The sequence below is a fragment of the Hemiscyllium ocellatum genome, assembly GCF_020745735.1.
Source record: "Hemiscyllium ocellatum isolate sHemOce1 chromosome 27 unlocalized genomic scaffold, sHemOce1.pat.X.cur. SUPER_27_unloc_3, whole genome shotgun sequence".
NCBI lineage: Eukaryota > Metazoa > Chordata > Chondrichthyes > Orectolobiformes > Hemiscylliidae > Hemiscyllium > Hemiscyllium ocellatum.
In genome coordinates this window covers 1,801,634-1,815,865 of record NW_026867498.1, presented here as the reverse complement: position 1 = coordinate 1,815,865, position 14,232 = coordinate 1,801,634, and the positions used below count along the sequence as shown (strand labels likewise).

At 44.5% G+C, this 14,232-nt stretch overlaps 1 protein-coding gene across 1 annotated transcript in view; it reads right to left on the bottom strand.

The window, feature by feature from the left end:
• The window catches only part of LOC132808007 (zinc finger protein 585A-like), a 102,999-nt gene extending 89,457 nt beyond the window's left edge, over window positions 1–13,542 (bottom strand). Inside the window, exon 1 of the mRNA XM_060821896.1 lies at window positions 13,399–13,542. The gene's annotated coding sequence lies outside the window, so the exon portion shown is untranslated. The remainder of the gene's footprint in view (window positions 1–13,398) is intronic.
• Window positions 13,543–14,232: the final 690 nt, after the last annotated feature.

Here is a 14,232-nt window from a genome sequence, read left to right as displayed (position 1 = left end):
GGTGGCATCCCACTGTTTTGCAATTGGCTAGAGCACAAACCAAAAAATGCTTGACATGCATGCAGCATAACCCCGGCAAGGGGGTCCCCTGTGAACAGGGTAGAACCCCGCTGCCTGAAGGCCCCTTCGACACGTTGCAAATGGACTTCATTGAGCTACCCAGGACGGCCAAGTGTAAATATGTTTTAGTTATTGTGGATGTTTTTAGCAAATGGATTGAGGCTTATCCTGCAGCCGATAACAAGGCTGACACTGTTGTTAAGACTTTGCTCAAGGAGATTATCCCTAGATTTGGTGTGCCGCGGACACTCAGTTCTGATAACGGCCCTCACTTTGTGGCCCTTGTTAGTCAAGAACTTTGTAAAGTTCTTAATATCAAGCAGCAGTTCCACTGTGCTTACCACCCTCAGAGCGCGGGGGTGGTGGAACGTGCTAATCAGACCTTGAAATCCAAATTGGCCAAACTGTCAGCTGACAACAGTCTCTCGTGGCTCCAAAATTTGCCCATTGCCTTGTTTCAGCTCCGGGTGTCTCTGGCAGGGGCCCACCGTCTCTCCCCTGCCGAGATTTTGTATGGCCGGCCCCTTCGCACTCCCTTTAGCTCTGACTTCTCTGATTCTCATGTTAACATCCATCAGATGTCGGATGGCATGATCTCCTATGTTTTATCCTTAACTGATGCCTTACGCATGAACCATGCGATGGTTAAAGCTGCCGTCCGGCCTCTGCAGTCGGATTTGTCTTTGCCTCCAAACATCCGACCTGGCACCTTTGTATTGATCAAAAACTTCACCAGAAAGCACGGCCTGGAACCCCGGTGGGAGGGTCCTTTCCAAGTCCTCCTTACCACCCCTACTGCTGTTAAGGTTGAGGGTCATAAAGCCTGGATTAGCCTACACCATTGCAAGCTTATTGGGGAGGAATGATAATAAGGGGCAGCTACTGCTGTATGTATTTTCTCTTCCCTTGACATAGGTGCCACTAAGGAAGGAAAGTTGAAACGATGAAAACTACCATCTTCCTCTTTGGCCTCTGCCTAACTGTGGCATGGACATTGACGCAAATCAGTAATACCACCAGCGGTGCACCTTCTACTCTCCAAGGGTCTACAAGCAACTCCAGTGCAGTCACCGCGGATACTTCAACAAGAACAGGCACCCCTGCGACAACTTCAAACTCTACGGCTGCTACTACTAATATGACTAATGATTTTGAGTATGGCATCAAGCATCGTTTCTGGTGATCCCAATGGTGCAGTGACAACCACTAATAACTTGTTCATGCCAGCCACCCTCGCGAGAAATATGATTGACAATCAGACCACCAGCACCCAACCAATAAGCTCACCACTGCCAAATGTGACAGATACCCAGTCTAATAATATAAGTGATTCCAGTCAGGCCCTAGCTATCCCTTGCAACCTTACCGGGGATTGGTGGGTATGGAAATAGGAGAATAGCATAACGCTGAATAACACAGGCTCCACGAGAATAGTTCAGGTCAGATTGAACGCCACGTGTATCATCATGGCTCAGATAGCAGTGGTTGCAACCAGACGATTTGTCCCTTGGTCGGCTCCCCCGACTACCCCAATGCCACTCTTAACTATAGCAGCATAGTCATCCAAAATATTACATGGTCGCAGGATTGCGTAAAGCATTTACAAAACTTAACAGGACTTAGACAGTGATGCCCTGAATATAATATCACAACTCTGAATGCCATGACAGAATGTCCCCATAATATAACAACTCATAACACTGGCACCTGCCAGGAAGTAATGTATGTATGCCTACGGGGAATACCGGTGATACTTATACACACCTAAATGATACACGTACTTGTTGCCATGCCTTTGTGAATGATACCTCAGCAGACCCCAGAAACTATTATTTTAACTTTCCCGGCTGCTTAAATTCCAAAAACCTCGCCCACCTACCGCACCGTTTCCTTGAGATCCACCGAAAGAAACGACGCTATCAACCTGACGCGACGGGTCTTCTTGGCAACACCTTTACTGGTTTCATTGAAAAATTAAAAGATCATCGCGACAATCAGACTAATGAAGGAAAGAATACCAAAATAGTCTGCGTCCCAGGCCCACACTCAGTAGGGTCAGGATTCCTCATGATGGCAGTCCCTACGAGTCAGGATGAACTCTGCAGTCTTACCTATAGGCGTACCCATCAAACCCCAAAACTTATTCCCTATAGAGACATTTCTGACCAGTACCCGATCCAGTATGGTTACCTCAGGCATTGCTATAACACCTGGCAAGTGATACCGAAAGGTTTTTGCAGTCGCGGTAATGCCAGAATTTAAATGGTGCATTCACAGTGCTACAGTAAAACATGCCATGGGAGACTTAGAAGACAACAGATGCCAGGTAAAAATATCTCATGACCAAACCAAGTCAGACCCCTTTGGGGGGCTTCCCTGAAGACGATTGGGACGATTGTGTTAACGAAAAGACTCGCCCCGACGCACCTACAAGCCGCATGGGTGCCATTCTTTTTCATGCCAAACACTGCATTACGCCTGCACTTAACAGGACATTTTGGTTATGCAATCACACAGCCTATGAATATCTACCCATTGACTTTAAGGGCACCTGTGCGCCTGTGCCTGGTGGAATCTATTGTGTCAGTTGCTAAAACGGCTAAAGTCTATTGGACTGGACATTCTCTCCATTCTGGCCACCATTCTTGGTATCTACGTTGGTATCCAAATCGCTTGGGCTCTTATCATAAGACGCGGTTGGACTTGTCCCTCACGATGTCGACGTGACAAAAAAGCAAACTTGATATAGGCTCCGGGGAAAGGGTTGACATCTACGCCTATGGATGATGACGGTTCAGATGTCGAGACGGGCAAGGAATTTCACAGACTTCAACGTATCGATATCTGAGGTTTATCATAAAATGATAAAAAGGGAGGAATGATAAAGATAAATTAAGGATAAAACATTGACCATATTGACCGACATGCTGAGCGACTCAAACTGCTAACACTGCAACTTGTAAGCTTCCCAGAAAGAAGTCCGAATAAACAAGTCCATAGTACACCCACCAAGTCAAGGGGCAGTCACCAGAACAATGCTGATGTCTGAATGATTAACTTTAGAAGAATGTTGATGTCTAAATGTTTAACTTTAGAGCGATTCTGATATCTGAATGTTTAACTTGAGAGCAGTACGATGGGGGATCCAAGATGGCGGCGACCCAGCAAGACTGAGTCCACAGTGCTCTACCCAAAACTTGGGAAAAGTGGGCTATCCACCCCCACCACACTCACTAAACCATTTATAATAGTTGTTAACCTTAAATAGTTACCTATTAGTACATTTAAATAGTCTAATACTAGCTGGAAAATGAGTAAAAGGAAGGGAACAGGCGGCTCTAAGAAAGCAGGGACCCCTTCCCCACCCTCTCCCTCTTCAGCTGCAACAAAGGTGTCTTCAGCTACTTCAGGAGATTTACCAATGAAGATGAGCTTTGAGGAGATGTTTGCCAGGTGGGAGGCGAAGATTGATGCTTTTATCGATGAGTCTCGGCAGAGCAGAGAAGCACTATCAGCCGAGCTGCAGAAGCAGGGCAGAGACATTCAGGAATTGGAGTGCCGAGTCAGAGAGGTGGAGTCGAAGGCCGCAGCCTCAGAGACTGCGATAAAATCAACAGCCGACCACATCCGTTTTCTCGAGAATCGAGTCCAGAACCTAGAAAACCACATTGATGACCTCGAAAATCGATGTCGTAGAAAAAATATTCGGTTGTTGGGCCTGCCCGAGCAGGAAGAGGGAGGTCAGCTGACAGCATTCTTAGAGCATTGGTTGCCACAACTTTTAAATCTGCCTGCTGGATCAGGCCAGGTAAGGGTAGAATGGGCCTACCGGGTCACAGTACGTGGGCCCGGCTCAACCCAGCGCCCACGCCCGGTCCTGTTCCAGCTGCAGAGCTATAGGGAGAGGCAGATGCTCCTGGAAGCCTCAAGAAATCTGGGAAAAGATCCCCAAGCTATGACCCACAAAGGATCCAGGATCATGCTGTTCCAGGACTTCTCCCCAGCTTTGGTCCGAAAGAGGAAGGCATTCGATGAGGCGAAGAAGCGTTTAAGGGACTTAAATATTCAGTACTCCTTACGATATCCAGCGACGCTACGCCTTAGCCACGAAGGATCCATATATAACTTCGGATCACCGGAGAAGGCTAAGGAATTCTTGGACTCTCTTAAATAAACTGTAAGAGATTGTGGACGCTGGTCTGCCTTTCCCATTATTTTGGTTTACATCCCTTCATCTTTTCTTATCTTTCCCCCTATGTGTGTATGTGTATATATATATATAGGGGCGTTTGGTTAATGTTGATGGGGAGAGGTGGTTACCTTATTCTATTTTACTTCTGTTTTTAGGAGCGGGGTTGTTTTTCTTTCCCCTGTTATTTTGTGGTATTATATTTAAGTATTACATGTTGAGATTGTAATCTTATAGTTATATATGGTATTAATATTCCCAAATATATTTAGATGTGGGTGTGGGTGGGGGTGGGGTGTTCACTGTTAACTCTAGCTTTATATTATATTTGAATTCTCCTCATTTTATTGAGGAACACCTGGGTCAAGGGTGGGGCACTGGTTGGAAGAGGGTAGGATGGACTGTGGGAGAGGAAGTGACGCTCCCTGGGAACAAGGGAGAAAATCTCCAATTCGGAATGTTTTATATTTTTTATACTTAGAAAGAGTTTTTTGTTATATTGTTTTGAGTGTATCAGAGAATCTTTACTTTTGTAAATCTTGTATGCTCCATGCTCGGGATGTTCTAGATAGGGTTTCCCCTCCCGAGGGGTCTCGGATCTGTCCAGATGATTATGGCTGAACAGTCGGTTAAGTGGTGCACCTGGAATGTCAGGGGGAGTAATTTGCCAGTTAAAAGGAAGAAAATATTATCAAATCTTAAGAAGGAGAGAGTTGATATAGCTCTCCTACAGGAGACACACCTGTCGGATAAAGAACACTTAAAATTACGACAGGGCGGATTTGATCAGGCCTTTTTTTCCTCTTTTAATTCAAAAAGCAGGGGAGTCGTTATCCTTGTCCGGAAGAACTTCCCTTTGAAAATTCTAAATCAGATAAAAGACGAATCTGGACGATATATTTTGATTAAAGCCCTCATAAATGGAGAGGAATATGGGATCTTAAATGTATACTGCCCCCCGGCACACCCCTTTAAATTCATAACGGAAGCCTTTTCAAAACTGATGGCCTTTGGTGCCCGTCATACAATTATAGGGGGAGACTTTAATTGTATTATGGATCCGGAAATAGACAGGATTCCCAAGAGTGCCGCTGGAGTATCTCCCAGATCTAGACAACTGGCGGACCTGAATAAAGAATTAGGATTGGTAGATGTATGGAGATGTCTCCATCCACAGGGTAGAGATTTTTCTTTCTACTCTAATCCACATAAATGTCACACAAGAATTGATATGTTTTTTGCCCCATCGATTTTTCTAAACTCTATAGCAACCTGTAAAATAGGTACTATAGCAATCTCTGACCATGCCGCTGTATACATGGAAACTAAGGTAAAGAACAATGGGACATCTGCTCGGCATTGGCGTATGGACCCCTTCCTGATAAAAGATAGCAAATTTTTAAAGTACTTCTCCCAAGAACTTAAAACTTTTTTAGAAATTAATACTGGTACGGCTAGCAATCCGTCAATGATGTGGGAGACCATCAAAGCTTATGCACGAGGTTTGATCATCTCCTATTCAGCGACCCAGAGGAAAATGAAGGGAGAGCAACAGCGTCTGCTCGAAGCTCGCCTAAAAGCAGCCGAAACAGCATACGCTGAAAAACCTTCTATCACAAAATTGCAGAGGATTACAGCTCTTAGGACAGCTTTAAACACCGCGCTTACTCAAACGGCTAAAAGGGAAATATTATTTGCGAAACAAAGATTATATGAATATGGCGACAAACCGGGTAGATACTTAGCATTTCTTGCAAAGAAAAAGAAAGCCCCTCAAACTATTCCGACCATCAAGGAAAGTACAGGTACCCTGACTCATGATCATAAAAAGATCAATGCGACCTTTAAAGAATTTTATTCTGAACTATATAGATCGCAGGATTGTGAAGATAGGATTAGGAGGATGCAGTCATTTTTAAAAAATTTGACCTTCCCGGGCCTGACTCCGGAACAGGTGTCGGCCCTAAATACCCCTTTAACAGTCCAAGAAATACTTGAGGCAATTAGGCAACTTCAGAGCGGAAAAGCACCGGGCCCGGATGGTTTTCAAGCTGAATTCTATAAAGAATTTACAGGAATATTGGTTGACCCACTTATGGATATGTATAATTTTGCGCATAGTCAGGTCTGTCTCCCGCCCACGCTGAAAGAAGCAAATATTTCTCTTATCCTCAAAAAAGGAAAAGACCCAGAAGATTGTGCATCTTACAGACCAATATCCTTACTAAATGTAGACTTTAAAATTCTCTCAAAAATGTTAGCACTAAGACTAGAAAGGGTACTGCCATATATTATAAAGGAGGACCAGACGGGATTTATTAAGGGCCGCAGATCATCCAATAATATCAGAAGGGTCTTGAATATGATCCAAGCCTGTCATCAGGGAAAGATACCAGGAGTAGTAATTTCATTGGATGCGGAAAAGGCATTTGATAGGGTTGAATGGTCATATTTATTTTACACATTGGAAAGGTTTGGCGTTGGACAGGTGTTTACCAAATGGGTTTCAACATTGTATAATGACCCCAAAGCAGCTGTTATTACTAATGGGTTAAGATCAGATGGCTTCAGTGTGGGTAGGGGCTGCCGTCAAGGATGTCCTCTCTCACCATTGTTGTTTACGCTGATAATCGAACCATTAGCAGAAGCCATCCGGACTGATCCTAATATAATGGCCCCGAGGATTGGTACAGGTAAACACAAAATTACCCTCTATGCAGATGACATTCTCATATTCCTCAGTAATCCTTTAATGTCAGTGCCTCGTCTAATTCAAGTTATTAATACATTTAGTGCATTCTCAGGCTATAAAATTAATTTTTCAAAATCGGAAGCCATGCCAATGGGTGGTCTGGCTATGATACCCCACTTAATGGACGGATCCCCTTTTCCCTTCCGTTCGTCCCTGGAGGGCTTCTTATATTTAGGTATTTTTATCACGCCAGTATTTGATCAGCTGTATAGGGCTAATTTTGTACAATTAATGGAAAGGATAAGGCAGGACCTCCAGCGATGGAGAGACCTTCCGATTTCCTGGCTAGGGAGAATAGCATTAATTAAAATGAATGTTCTGCCCCGTCTCTTATATCCTATGAGAATGCTCCCGCTGATGCTGCCAAGGCTAGCCCTACGTAAATTATATGGCTGGTTGGGCTCCTTTATTTGGAACCATAGACGGCCCCTTATTAAGCTGAAGAAGCTACAGCTTCCACAGGCAAGGGGAGGACTGGACTTCCCAGACTTTAGGAAATATATCAGTTAAGCTCCCTACTAAGTTACATAGCTGATTGGGTTTCATCTGATCCACAATCAATTTGGCTGGATATCGAAGCCTCCCAAGTAAAATACCCACTTATTAACCTTTTATTTTCAGATAAGAGGAAAATCATTCCAGACCACTGTAAAAATCCCATAATATTAAACACAATTAAGGCCTGGAATATAATGCGGCAAAATGAGGGTAACTCACATAAAACATCCCCCCATGCACCAATAGTAGGCGCATGGGGATTCCAACCGGGGATTACAGATGCGACCTTTAAACTCTGGAGATCCAGGGGCATCTCATGCTTAGGGGACCTATTTAAAGATGGGACCCTGATGTCCTTTGAGCAGCTGCGTCTGAAAATCGGAATACCTAATGGGGATCTCTTTCGATACTTCCAAGTTCGAGATTATATACAGAGGAAGACTACATTAATAGATAGTCTTTATAAATCAGACAGAGAACGTAATGTCTTACGACCAGCGGGGGCATCCTCCGTTAGTACTATATACCATTTGCTACATGATGGAGTCTCAGGAGACATGGATGACCTGCTTAAAACATGGGAGCAGGACTTGGGGCTAGAAATCTCTGAGGATATGTGGAATGACATTTGGGAAAATGCTAGAAGAATTGCTATCTGTAACAGAACTCAGGCTATCCAACTAAAGATACTTCATAGGGCCCATATAGCTCCGGCTCGACTGGCAAAATTTAAGGCAGGAGCATCTCCAATGTGTCCTAAATGCAAAATAGAGGTGGGTACTCTTGTACATTGTCTATGGACTTGTCAGAAAATCCGCAGATACTGGACTAAAGTGGCAAATACCCTGACAGAAATTTTAGGAACGGAAATTAGGGTGGACCCTGTATCTCTCCTTTTGGGCTTTTCGAACCTCTCATCTCTGGATATGCATGGGAAGAGACTATTTTCTATTCTCTCTTTCTGTGCAAGGAAAAATATTTTGGTGAACTGGGTGGCTGAGGGCCCCCCTGGATTTTCAAATTGGCACAGATTAATTATGGAATATATCCCCCTTGACTTCCTCACAAATATGGTGCACCGAAAGACTGAATTATTTTATAAAATATGGCAGCCCTTTTTGAATTATATAAATGCAGATATTTCGGCTATCCTAACAAGGGCTTTTATTTAGTGAAGATTTCAGACCGGGCTGCTCCGGGGCCCCTTGGGAGAGGAATCCTGCGCGAATACGGGTTTTATTATATTTGATGTTTATACATTCCGAGCATGTAAGAGACTTAGGTATACACTCTGGTTAGTTATAGGTTAGATTAGTAGAAAGTTGAGGTTTTTTTTTCTTTCTTTTTCCATTTTTTTTTGTTTTCTTTCTTTCTCTTTTCTTTGTTAAATTATGACTATTGTATATATGATTTAATTGTACATCAATGTTTGTATTTGAGAGTTTTGTTTATTTTTGTAAATTTGCAAAAATGTTAAATTTCAATAAAAATATCTACAAAAAAAAAACTTGAGAGCAGTACAAGAATGCTGATATCTGAATGTTTAACTTGAGAGCAGTGCTGATGTTTGTATATCTGACTTGGAACATTGCTGAGGATTGTACTTTTAAATCTAAACAAAATATGACTAAAGTATCTTGTGATAATCACGCAACATGAGAAAAAGGGAACTGCCTTGCATGAGGATTTTGTATAAATATGACAATGTTTCCATTTGAAAGTTGAGAGACCACGGACTAGCGCCCGGCATGGGCTAGCGTGGATCGGCTCCCAAGTTTGTTTGTATACCAGTATACATGCAATCTTGAATAAAGACAGTACTGTTGACGCTAATTATCGAGTGGTGGTCCTCTGTTCTCGGACGGGCGTTCACAAGAAGCCAGCAAGCTCGGGATGAGTTTTCACACTTAAATCAGACAAATAAGCTCGCCCATCTACAGTATTGTGATCCCAATTAGGATTATTCAGGGGAAACTTTATTTCAGGTCTAACGCCCCCTTCTGGATGATCCCGTTCCCATTTTTCCATAGCCCTTTTTCGGATTGCAGTTCTCTCATCGTGAGTAAATAAAATATTCATTATTGACTGTAATTCCTGCCAAGTGTATAAGTTAGGACCCAGGAACTGGTCCAACTGGGTAGAGACCGGAGTCGGGTCTTCCATGAGAAAGGGCATCTCTTTCTTAAGTTGCCTTATGTCATTTGAGTTTAATGGGGCTACGACAAATCCCGTGGTCCGTTCCCCAAATGGGACCTCCCGCAGGGAACACAGCCTTGTTACATTTTCATTATCCCTTTCCCTTATCTCTTTCTCCTTCAGACGTGCAGACTTCCTAACCCCCTCAGCCCCTGCAGCTGTGGCTCCCAAGTCCCCTTCGCCTGACTCTTCAGATCTCTCTTCCTGACTGTCCTGATTCCCCAGCGGCTGTTGCCGTTGTTCATTCTGAAGATTGTATGGTGGGGGCGCCACAGGCGGGGGTAAATTTTCTAAAACTTCCCACTTACTCTTTTTCTCTTCCCGTGGGATTTGGGGATATAAGGGTACTGGGGTTGGGGCGGTTGCTGTCGGGCTTCCCTACCCAACATACAGCGTACTTGCTCTCCTTTAAACCTGGATTCTGTTTATTCTTTACATAAACATTTAAAATTTGACAAACCCAATCCTTGTCCGATCAAAATTTTGGCCAAAACACTGATGGCGGACAGATGGGTTCTTTTACCCAAACAAAACAACAGTATTTTATCATTTCCCTTTTCTTTAAGCCCAGACTTTCGTAGGGACCCCAATTCTCCAATTTTCATCCCAGCGGATTATCGGGGGAGATTTTCGGGGTTTCGTCTTCCCGTTCCTTTTTCGACCCGGAACATTGGACACCCATGGTTGGTCTTCAGGCTAACCTATTTTCTATACCCTGGTTACTTAATTAACCCTTTTATCCCAGTTACCTAGTTAACCCTTAATTTCCCGGTTACCTGTCACAACCACGGAGTCGACAAGGCAGTGTACACTTCTCTCAACAATTCTGCGAAAACCCCAAAAACAGAGAAGGTTCTTACCTTGATCCGTGCACGGAGTTGTCTGACTCAAAATAAAAACTTCAACCTCACTTTATCAAAACATTAACCTTTTACTTTATTGTGTGCGCTACCTATTCACATCGTTTGCTCAAATATCTGTGTGTGTCACAATGTCCCAGAATCATTCAGAGCCTCCCGTGGGAGTTCTTTTAAGATCCCAGACACGAGCCCCCAAATTTGTTATTGGTGACTTCTGTCTAGGTATTCTAAATCTCCGGAGAATAGTCCCTGACACTCGGCTAACTACTCTACACTAGGGCTATGGTTCAGATCAACTGGGTTCTGCCTCCACACTCTGCTGACCGCGGACTGTCCTTTAACCCTTGACTTCCGTGTGGCGGACGAACCGCTCCAACACACAGTCTAAGGGAGACTGTCCACAAGGTCCCGTCCTAGTAGGCGAACTCCAAGCTGTCAGCACCAGCCCTTATCCCCACCAGCTGCTGCTATCCCGTGGCAAATTGAAATGCTGCGAGACACACAAATGAAGCAACGAATGTCTTTTCAAACAGCAGTAATATTTATACATTATTTTTACATCTGAAAAGGTTAGTAACAATTCCATTGGTTAAAACATTTCACGCTTCTCTCTGCCAATTCTTTGATTAAACATTATATTATTTTTAACAATTCTGCTGGTTAAAGCATTTCTTGGTTATCTGTATGTTTCTGATGTTATAAAGGGCTTCGATTGTATCTTGGCCTCTGTGTCTTAATCATTACATCATTTTAACAATTCTGCTGGCTAAAGCATTCCTTGGCATCTTGCCCAAGGTTCCCTAACTTCATAGCAGCCTAGTTTTAATTAATAACTTATGTCCTTTTATCCAAGGTCACAATCCGCCATGTTCTTGACATAACAGTTCCTTCTGACTTCTTTCATGTTCCCAAGCAGGCCTGCTTGCATTTTAGTCTCATAGTTAGCCCTTACTCATTAATCCTTAGTTTTAGTACAGAAATTACCTCATCCATACCAAGAGAGTGTGTGTGAGAGAGAGAGAGAGAGAGAGAGAGAGAGTGTGAGTGAGAGAAAAAGAAAGAGAGAGAGAGAGCACGAGAGATAGTGAGAGTGTGTGAAACTGCAGCGAGTGTGAGAGAGAGAGAGAGTGTGAGCACGCGCGCGAGAGAGAGAGCGCGCGCGCGTGTGTGAGAGTAATAGAGAGAGTGTGTGAAACTGCAGAAATTACATTACCCATATCACTGCTGCCTCACAGCACCAGGGTCCCAGGTTCAATTCCAGCCTTGGGGGAGCTGGCTGTGTGGAGTTTGCACATTCTCCCCATGTCTGCGTGAGTTTCCTCCCACAATCCAAAGATGTGCAGGTTTGGTGAATTGGCTATGCTCAACTGCCCATAATGTTAGGTGCATTAGTTAGAGGGAGATGGGTCTGGGTGGGCTGCCCTTCAGAGGGTCGTGTGGACTGGTTGGGCCGAAGGGCCTGTTTCCACACTGTTGGGAATCTAATCTAATCCTTCTGGGCTGATCAGAGTCTACCGATCCGGCCTTATCAAAGAATAAACTATTGCTTGTGTGATTGACAAAGAGTCATTTCCAGGAGTGTTTATTGACCAATTCCAGAAATCCGAAGATCCGGACAGCAGTCCAGATCAGAACCAGATAGGAAATGGTTAATGTCCCCAGGAAGTGGGGAGCAAAATAAGATACCAAGGCATTAACACCAACACCAAGAAGAAACTGAACATACAGACGTGACAAACATTAGTGGCAAGCCAGAATCACAGATGTACAGCACAGAAACAGTCCCTTCTGTCCAATTCGTCCATGCTGACCAGATATCCTAAATCAATCTAGTCCTATTTACCAGCACTTGGCCCATGTCCCTCTAAATGCTTCCCAACATATACCCATCCAGATACCTTTTAAAGGTTGTAATTGTACCAGCAGACACCACTTCCTCTGGCAGCTCATTCTTTACACACACCACCCTCTGTACACAGGAGTTGCCCCTTAGGTTTCTTTTAAATCTCACCCTAAACCCATGAGCAACCGCAGATCAAAGATCTTGTCTGTGTACCCTCGCCATGCCCCACATTATTTTATACAAGGTTGTAGGGTCACCCCTGTGGATATAGGTAAAGCAGTGTTACTTCTGTAACCATAATTGCTTCTGCAAGGTAAATGAACTAACGCCAGGGTATAATTGCTTCAGCTAAGAGTGGAGTTAACAAGAGTGAAAACTATGTGAAGGAAATATATGATTGCTTTTGTATTAGTTAAAATGTGCACACAAGAATGAAATGTGCCTGCAAACAATGGTAGATATTACAGACAAACAGATAAAGGTGCTGTGAGGCGAGGGGGTGTAGGTTAAACTAGATATGCTCGTACAAACAGTTATAAGCATCTGTTTCCTGCTTCTGCAAAAACAAAATAAATCACAATCAAGGAGGCCAGAAGGCTCAGTGTCGGCGAAAAATGGGAGGAAAAGTTGCAGCTGGCAGTGAAAGAGGATATACGCTAACACTTTGTTCACGCACATGGCCGGATAAGGCAAGAAATAGACAAGAGTAATGGGCGCCACCGGGAAAGAATGGAGGGACAGCTTGGTACATCAGGGCGGGGGAATGGGAATGAGGGAAGGAAGCTGAACGTGCTGGAGCCAAACTGGAGGAAGATCAGAGGATGCAAACCCGGCTTGAAGCTGCAATGAGGAATACTGCATGTGCTGTACTTGTACCTGTTGCAGTTACTGGTGGGAATCGGGTGCATTTTAAACTTAAAAATAGACAAGATATCCAGCCCTCCCCCTTCCAAATCTCTATCCTTCCGTCCCTCCTCACCCGGGTAACTAAGACACATACCTGAGTTTGCGGAGTCTGCTCCCTCCCTGGATTCACTCCAGTTGCTACAAGTGAACAGTTTCCCCTGCTCCCATCTCTGTCTCCCTCCCAGGATGAAGAGTTACCCAGAGGGAGGGAGATTCACTTTGAAACTGACCGGGCCACTTCCGCGTTGTGACGTCACAAAGGAACTCGGGGCGGGGAAAAGGGACGGTGCAGGGGGCGGGGCAAGACCGACAGCGGGACGCCGCACTGCGCATGCGCCTGCAGCAGAAGGTGGGGGGTAGAACATACTTTCCAAAACCCCCTCCCTTCAGAGAATCCCCACAGTGTGGAAGCAGGCCACTCGGCCTCACCGACCCTCCCAAGGGTCACCCACCCACACCCATTCCCCTACATTTAACCCTGAGTCATGCGTCTTACCTGCACATTATGCCTAATTTAGCATGGCCAATCCACCCTAACCTGTACATCCCTGGGCACTATGGGGAATTCAACATGGTCAATCCACTTTTGATTAGAGTGGTCCTGGAAAAGCACAGCAGTTCAGGCAGCATCCGAGGAGCAGGAAAATCGACATTTCGGGCAAAAGCCCTTCATCAGGAATACAGTCGGCAGGGTGGAAAGATAAATGAGAGGAGGGTGAGGGTGAGGGTGGGGAGAAAGTAGAACACAATAGGTGAATGGGGGTGGGGGAAGGTAGCAAAGAGTACAAAGGGTGATTGGGGTTGGGGATGAAGGTGATAGGTCAGATAGGAGGGTGGAGTGGCCTGTTCGGATCCGAACTCTGCTGGTTTAAAGGTGGTCCGGAGTCCGTGTAGGATGAGTTGGTTCCGGAGGCAGGCACTGAGGAAG